Source organism: Lactuca virosa, chromosome 9 (genome assembly GCF_052849685.1).
Source record: "Lactuca virosa cultivar CGN04683 chromosome 9, Lactuca_virosa_CGN04683_v6, whole genome shotgun sequence".
Taxonomy (NCBI): Eukaryota; Viridiplantae; Streptophyta; class Magnoliopsida; order Asterales; family Asteraceae; genus Lactuca; species Lactuca virosa.
In genome coordinates, this window is record NC_136434.1 from 101401998 (window position 1) to 101410160 (window position 8163).

Genomic DNA, 8163 nt, shown 5'->3' on the forward strand with positions numbered 1-8163 from the left:
AAAGATAAAAACTAACGAAAATAAAATATCAATAAATATTATTTTTTTAAATTAACACTTACTTGATTTAGATTTGAGCAAATTACAAAATTAGTCCATGTGCTTTGGTTAAATTCACTGTTTTGGTACATATTTGAAAAAAACTGATATTCTAATTCCATGTACAGCATTATCATTGTGATGTCTCAAACCTTTCATTGAAGTTGTAAATTCATTTAAAACCTTAAAACAAGCTTTACACTTCAAAATCGTTATATATTCGCATCATTTGATTCATTTTCAAATTAAAACCATTGTTTTGAAGTATGAATTTGTTACAAACCCACCTTATTTCATTCCAATGGTGAATCACCATTAGAACTGCCCATTACAATCATAACTTCAAAGGAAAACATGGATTTACAACTAGAATCAATTTATGAACTACTATTCACATAAATTAACATGAATATAATGATTTTGGCTTCATTAACACTTCTAGAACAAAAGGACATACTTCAATGAAAAACGTACTACTTTTTCGTCAAACTAGGATTCCAACACCCAAGTTTATTGTTTAAAGTCAGATCAACCATTTATAGGGTCAAGTGGTGATTGTTTGATGTTCTAAAACGAATTTATAGCATCAAAACATGTACAAATCCACACGTAAAATTAGAATGTCATATTTGGTGATTACACCAAATCCTAACTCAAACTCTATAAGAAACTGAGACAGAGTTATACTTTTCCAAGCTCTACAACACTTTCTAGATTCAATCTTTCACTTGTTGTGTAGTTAACCCCTTTAAATTATGTTATTATCTCAAGTCATTATTCCTCATTATATACGTCTCTCTCTCTCTCTCTCTTATTCATTTGGTATGGGGTAAAGAAGAAAGAACTAGCTTATATATATATATATATATATATATATATATATATATATATATATATATATATATATATATATATGGGTGAACATTTGGACCAGACCGGACCGGCTCTTGGATCAGACTGGTTACGGAGAATATTGTGGACCGTGGACCGGACCGGATGACTTGTTTCCGGGTCCGTGTCCGTGTCCGGGTTTTCCGGTTCTTCGACCCGTTTGGACCGGTAACAATTTAACACAAACATACATATATTGTCATCTAAATTTAACATGTTTACCAACTAACATATATATCAAGTTTACCAACAAAAGTTAACAATCTTATGTTCTTAACACAAACATACAAAAGTAATTACCGTAACACCAAAAATCATAGTATAAACTTTAACATTAATCCAACTAACAAACGATATAATCTAATCTTCCATTGCCCTCCTAACTTTGATATTTTGATATCCTGAAAAGCTGAAATATTTCAGCTTTGATATCCTAAGTTTGATTGATTGTAACTCATTGAATATAATATCAAAAACGATGAAATTATAGTCTAAAATCATCTACAAACTCTAAATTACACGTTGAAAAAAAACCGCATGTCAATCCGACTAAAAACGAATGAGATATGTTTGTTTAAATAATTTTACAGAATACACAATTTTAATTTTGTTGCTGAAAAGCTGAAATATTTCAGCTTTGATATCCCAACTTTGATTGATTGTAACTCATTTAATATAACATCAAAACAACAAAATTATAGTTTAAAATCATCTACAAACTCTAAATTACACGTTGGAAAAAAGTGCATGTCAATCCAACTTAAAACGAATGAGATATGCTTGTTTAAACAATTTTACCGAATACAAAAATGTAATTTATTGCTTAAGAACTAAAATATTTCAGCTTTAATATCCCAACTTTGATTGATTGTAACTGATTGAATATAACACCAAAAACAACAAAATTATAGTATAAAATCATCTACAAACTCTAAATTACACGTTGAAAAAAACCACATATCAATCCGACTTAAAACGAATGAGATATGCTTGTTTAAAAATTTAACTTTTTTTTATTAATAAGCCGGTCCAACCGGTTTTTACCCAGAACCGGCCAAACCGGACCTGTAAAAAAACCGGACCGGACCGCCCTCAAATCCTAGAACCGAGAACCGGACGGGGGGTCCAAAAAACGGTCCGGTCCGGTCCGTTCCACATGTCCAAATGCTCACCTATATATATATATATATATATATATATATATATATATATATATATATATATATATATATATATATATATATATACTTACTCATTTGGAAACTTAAGGAAAACTTTATTATCGTATATCAAATTATTGGGTCTAGTTCTAGCAAATAACTAAAAAAACGAAAGAATATCACACTATCGTGTCTCTCTTTCTCCATCTCCCTCTCTTTCTGTCCATCCATTGTCTTCTTCCATTTCTCTTTATTGTGCAAATAACGTTCATAAATTAACACACACCCATATATACTTAAAAAAAACAAAAACAATCAAATTAATTAAAACTACCGTGAAAATACAAATTAATTGAGCAACCACAAAAGGAAACAAAGAAACAAATTAGTTAAGTAGCGATTTGAAGAAATCAAACATGTAATTCAAAAAAAAGTAACAAGAACAATCAAATTATGAAAATTACCATGAATGAAATAAATACATCCTAATCTCATTGAATAAATCAAAGATGTAAATATCTACAACTGTGAAACCACACAAAATGAATCACATTAAGCTCATTAACAATCTACATTACATGAAATATGTAACGTCCTCAAAATTAAAAAGAGATTTTTCTTTTTCAAAATAAATAAACCGGTTGAACCTTTTCTTCCAAAACCATTAAGTAACATTTGTTTGTTTCAAACCATACATTATCAGAGTTAAGTTTGCAAAACCACATAACCGAATATCTTCGATGCGTATGTACAGTCGCGCCGAGTTCTTCTCACGAACGACCTGTAAAATGTTTAATCCAAAAATGTAAGCATAAAGCTTAATGAGTTCCCTAGTATACCACATATTCCATCATACATACAATGCATCCACATAAGATCTCGACTCTAGCACTGAGCAACCAAATCTCCTAACCATATACATACATCATATACAATAGGCCCAACCCAACTCACATAACGGGCCCCGCCCAACCATACATAACGGGCCCTGCCAAAATGTACATAACGGACCCCATCCAACATAACGAGCCCCGCCTAACATAACCGGCCATGCCCAACCATACATAACGGGCCACGTCCAACTGTGCATAACGGGCCCCGCCTAGGGAGTAAACGGCCCCCGCCCAATCGCCACTGCCAGGAGCCACCTCCTAGTATTCCATACAAGACATAAAGTCGAATGTAGCTAGGGGTCAGATAGACAGTCGACCATATGATCCACCTGAAAGCGAACAATCAGACAAGAACATAACAATCAAGCATTGGTCCAAGAGTTCTCAGGCTATCCAAATTAGACTACATAGGACCCAAGCTATCACTACCACGTAACCATATAACATAAGCACATGCATAACTAACATAATATATTCCCTTGGCAACTAGCCCTACCAGACTAGCATACGAAATCACCGAGTGCTATAAAATAAAAGGAAAATCAAGGGGCTTCCCTAGGCCACTAGCATACTTGTACTCTAACAATATCTCTATCCTACCATGTAAAGGATATACAATGGGATATACGGCATAATGAGAAACTCACTTGAATTGATGAATCGAAGAAGCACAACAACACTCTCATACCTTGCACTACTCAATCCCACGAACCGTCTAATCACCAAAAGAAATGAATCCTCAATTAACAAGACAAATCCTCTAAGTTTGACCCCAAGTCAAACTGGTCAAAAGTCAATGGTCAAAGGTCCACAAAGTCAATGGCCAACCTAGTCAACGTCATGTCGTGGCACGCCACGTGTCATGTTGTGAGAAGGCAAGGATAAAACAGTCGCGACTCCGAGCACCGTTACGTTGTGAGAAGGCAACTGAAGTCTCACGAGGCTAACTATCTGACACATGATTTAGAGTTGGGGGTTGTGGTGTTCGCCCTCAAGATTTGGCGGCATTACCTCTACAAGGTCCGTTGTACCATCTACACGGACCACAAGAGTTTGAGGTACCTCATGGATCAGCCGAATCTAAACATGAGGCAACGTCGGTGGTTAGATGTGGTAAAGGATTATGATTGTGAGATCCTTTATCACCGGGCAAGGCCAATGTGGCGGCTGACGCCCTGAGCCGCAAGGCGGTAGTGGCTCTGATTAGAGATATATGTTTGAGGATGATAGTGATGACTACACTGCTGGAGCAGATTAGAGAGGCGTATGTTGAGGGCCTGAAGGAAGAGCACCAGAAGTGTGAGAGGATTGTAGGCCGAGTGGCCTCATTTGATTATGATATCCGAGGGTTGCTGACCCTGCATGGGAGGGTCTGGGTGCCGTACTGGGGCGGAGTATAGCAGGTTCTAATGGATGAGGCCCATAAGTCGAGGTTCTCCATCCATCCTGGGGCGACGAAGATGTACCCTGATCTTTGCTCTGATTACTGATGGACCTGCATGAAGCGGGACGTAGCGTAGTATGTGGAAAGGTGCTTGACCTGCAGGAAGGTCAAGGATGAGCACCAGAGACCACACGGCAAGATGCAGCGCTAGACATTCCCGTGTGGAAATGGGAGGATATCCCCATGGATTTCATTACCAAGCTTCCCATGACCGCACGTAGAGTAGATTCGATATGGGTCATCGTGGATCGGTTGACCAAGAGCGCTCATTTTATCCCGATCCATGAGAGCATATCGGCCAAGAAGTTGGCCGAGATATATGTGCGTGAGATAGTGGCACGGCATGGGATGCCTGTCTCGGTGGTGTCAGACCGAGATGTCCGTTTCACTTCCAGATTTTGGAAGCGGTTTCACGAGGAGATGGGTACTCGTCTCCACTTCAACACCGCTTTCCACCCTCAGACAAACGGACAGACCGTGAGGACGATACATACTCTCGAGGACATGCTACGCACATGTGTTTTAGATTTCGGTGGCAGTTGGGATACATATCTTCCGTTAGCAGAAATTTTCGTATAAAAACAGTTACCACGCCAGCATAGACCGACCTCCCTTCGAGATGCTTTATGTGAGGAAGTGTATGACCCCAATATGCTGGGGTGAGGTCGGTCAGAGAGTCATGGGGAGTACTGAAGTGGTACTCAAGACTACAGAGCAGATCCAGCAGGTCCGGAGCAGGCTCCAGACTTCTCAGAGTCGGCAGAAGAGCTACGCCGACAAGAGGCATTCAGATTTAGAGTTTCAGGTGGGTGACATGGCCCTCATGAAGGTGTCACCATGGAAGGGTGTCATTCGGTTATGGAAACGAGGCAAGTTGGGCCGCAGGTACATCAATTCGTTTAGGGTTTTGGCCCGGGTGGGTCAGGCTGCTTACCGGTTAGACCTTCCAACAGAGCTCAGCCAGATCCACAGCACCTTCCATGTTTCTCAGTTGAGGAAATGCTTAGTGGATGATTCAGCAGTGGTACCCCCGGAGGACATTCAGGTTGATGACAACATGAACTACATTGAGCGACCTGTAGCTATCCTTGACAGGAAGTCGAAGGATTTGAGGAACAAAAGGGTGGAGTTGGTAAAGGTGCAATGACATCACCACAAGGGCTTTGAGTGGACTTGGGAGCCCGAGGAGGAGATGAGGGAGCACTACCCAGAGTTGTTTTCAGATGCAACAGACTTCGAGGACGAAGTCTAAGACAAGTGGGGAAGAATTGTAACGCCTAGTTCCTGGTATGCATTTAACTTTATTATTTATTCATTTTGGAAGGGCTGATTGACGAGTTGGTGGCCCTAACTCGTCGAGTAGGAGGCAGAATATGCGCGGGTTTTAAGTGAGCTACTCGACGAGTAGGACAGTCTGGATGAAACCCTAATCTTTAGTGCTTGCACCCTATTTAAGCATCATATATGGCCTCCATCCCAGCCTCCATCACCTCCAAACCCTAATCTCGAAACCCTAATCAACCTTGAGTGATCTTGAGCTATTTCCTTGCAATTTTTGTGATTTAAAGCTAGAAGAAGGAAGCAAAGGCTTGGAGTTGCAAAAGGAAGGTTTAAGATCCAGAGCTAAGGACTCATTTCTATCTTGATATAGGTATAAGGCTTATACCTTGGCTTCTATTCACTTAGATCTTCATTTGAGCTTGTATGTTGTCATTTTTGGGCCATTTCCAAGGTCATTCCGAGATTTGAACTCTTGGGGATGAAAGGACTTCAGATCTGGGCACTCTTGAGCTTTAGAAGCTTAAAGTTGCCACCTTTATTCAGCCATGACCCTATTCCACGACTTAGACCTTCATTTTAGCTTGTAATGGGTGTTTTAGCTTCATAACACCATGCATGCACGTAAAGTTAGCAACTTTACATGTAATACTAGTCTAAGGAGTCCATATCTAAAAGTTGGAAACATTAGAATGGATTAGAATCGACTGAATGAATTTGTAATATGGAGGACTCGACGAGTTGTTCTTGGACTCGGCGAGTCGGGTCGCGAACCCTTAACCCTTTTTTGGTTTTGAGTGAAACCATTGAGTTTAGGAGATGACTCAGTGAGTTGGACAAGATTAGGACTCAAAATCTGAAGAACTCGACGAGTCTAAGGAGGGACTCGACGAGTTAAAGTTGTTGTGTCCCAATTATATGACAGGAAGAACTCGACGAGTCTGGGAAGGGACTCAACGAGTTGACTCTGTTGACCACGAGTCCGAGTAGTACATGAACTCACCGAGTTGGGAGATAACTCGACGAGTTGAGGTTGACTGAGAGTTGACCTTGACTTTGACTTTGACCTGGATGTTGACTTTGACCAAGGGTAAAATGGTCATTTTACCCTGAGAAGGAATATCAGATTTTGATTAAGTGTATTATGTAGTTGATAGCCGGGGAGTCGCCGGAGCAGTAGTCAGAGATTCTTCACTCGAGTTTCAGCAGTCAGCCGTACCAGGTGAGTTTTCTCTTGTAGGAACGAGTCTACAGCCACAATGCCGACCCGTTTAGATGTTAGTAGTTCCGGACTATGGTCCGATGCCGGGGCGGTCCCGAGAAGCGTTTATGTATGCTTGATGTCTTTGTGATTCTTGCATGTTATGTGTTATGTGTTCCGGGCTACGGTCCGATGCCGGGGCGAGCCCGATGTATGTTAGTTTATATGTTATTGTTATGAGTTCTGGGCTTCGGTCCAATGCCAGGGGCAAGCCCAATGTGTGTTAGCTTATATGTTATGTGTTATGTGTGTCGGGCTTTGGTCCGATGTCGGGGCAAGCCTGATGAATGTCTATATGCTTATGTTATATGTTATGATATATTATATGTTGTATGCATGCCGGGGCAAGCCCGATGTCAGACGGGGTCCAATGCCAGACGCGGTCTGATGCCGCGAGGGGCCCGATGCTGGGTAAGCCGATGCCGGGTTCGTCCCGATGTAGCTGGGCGGAGTCCCAAAGTTATGTTATATGTTATGTGTATGATATGTGGTAGTTTGTGGAGACTCACTAAGCTTCGTGCTTATAATTTTCAGTTTTGGTTTCAGGTATTTCCACTAGCAAGGGGAAGGGCTCGGGATGATCACATGACACACACCACAATTTCAGCCTGGGATTATTTAGACTCTGATATTATCTCATATGATTTGATACAGTTTTTGACATGATGTTTGAGATACATGATTATTGATTTTTCTTTATGATGATGGATGATTTATGGTTTTACTAACAATTTTAAAAAGAAATTTTTGGTCTGTATTTTTGGGATGTTTCAGTTTTCCTCAAAAATCATGCACTTGACTCCTTTATACCATCCCCTGATACAATTTGGGAAATGAGTGTTACAAAATAAAGGGTAATTTATAAGAATGTGAACCATGTGAACATATATACCCTTTTTTGGGAGCTTTCGTCAAACATATCATGAGTACATCTTAGACTCTACAAAAGGGCAATCTACCAAGAATAATACATTGAACATGTAGATTTTGTTGATCATTACGCAAATGGTAAAGGTCATCACATGAGATTAAGTTTTGTTAATAGCTTATCTTGTCACATTTCATAAGAAAAACAAGGAAATCGATATTAATTTTGTGAGAACATTTGAGATAAATGGGTGATTATTTAATAGAGAAATTACAATTATGCAAGAGGCAATGTTTGATCGTCATACATTTGTAGATCATCAAACAACA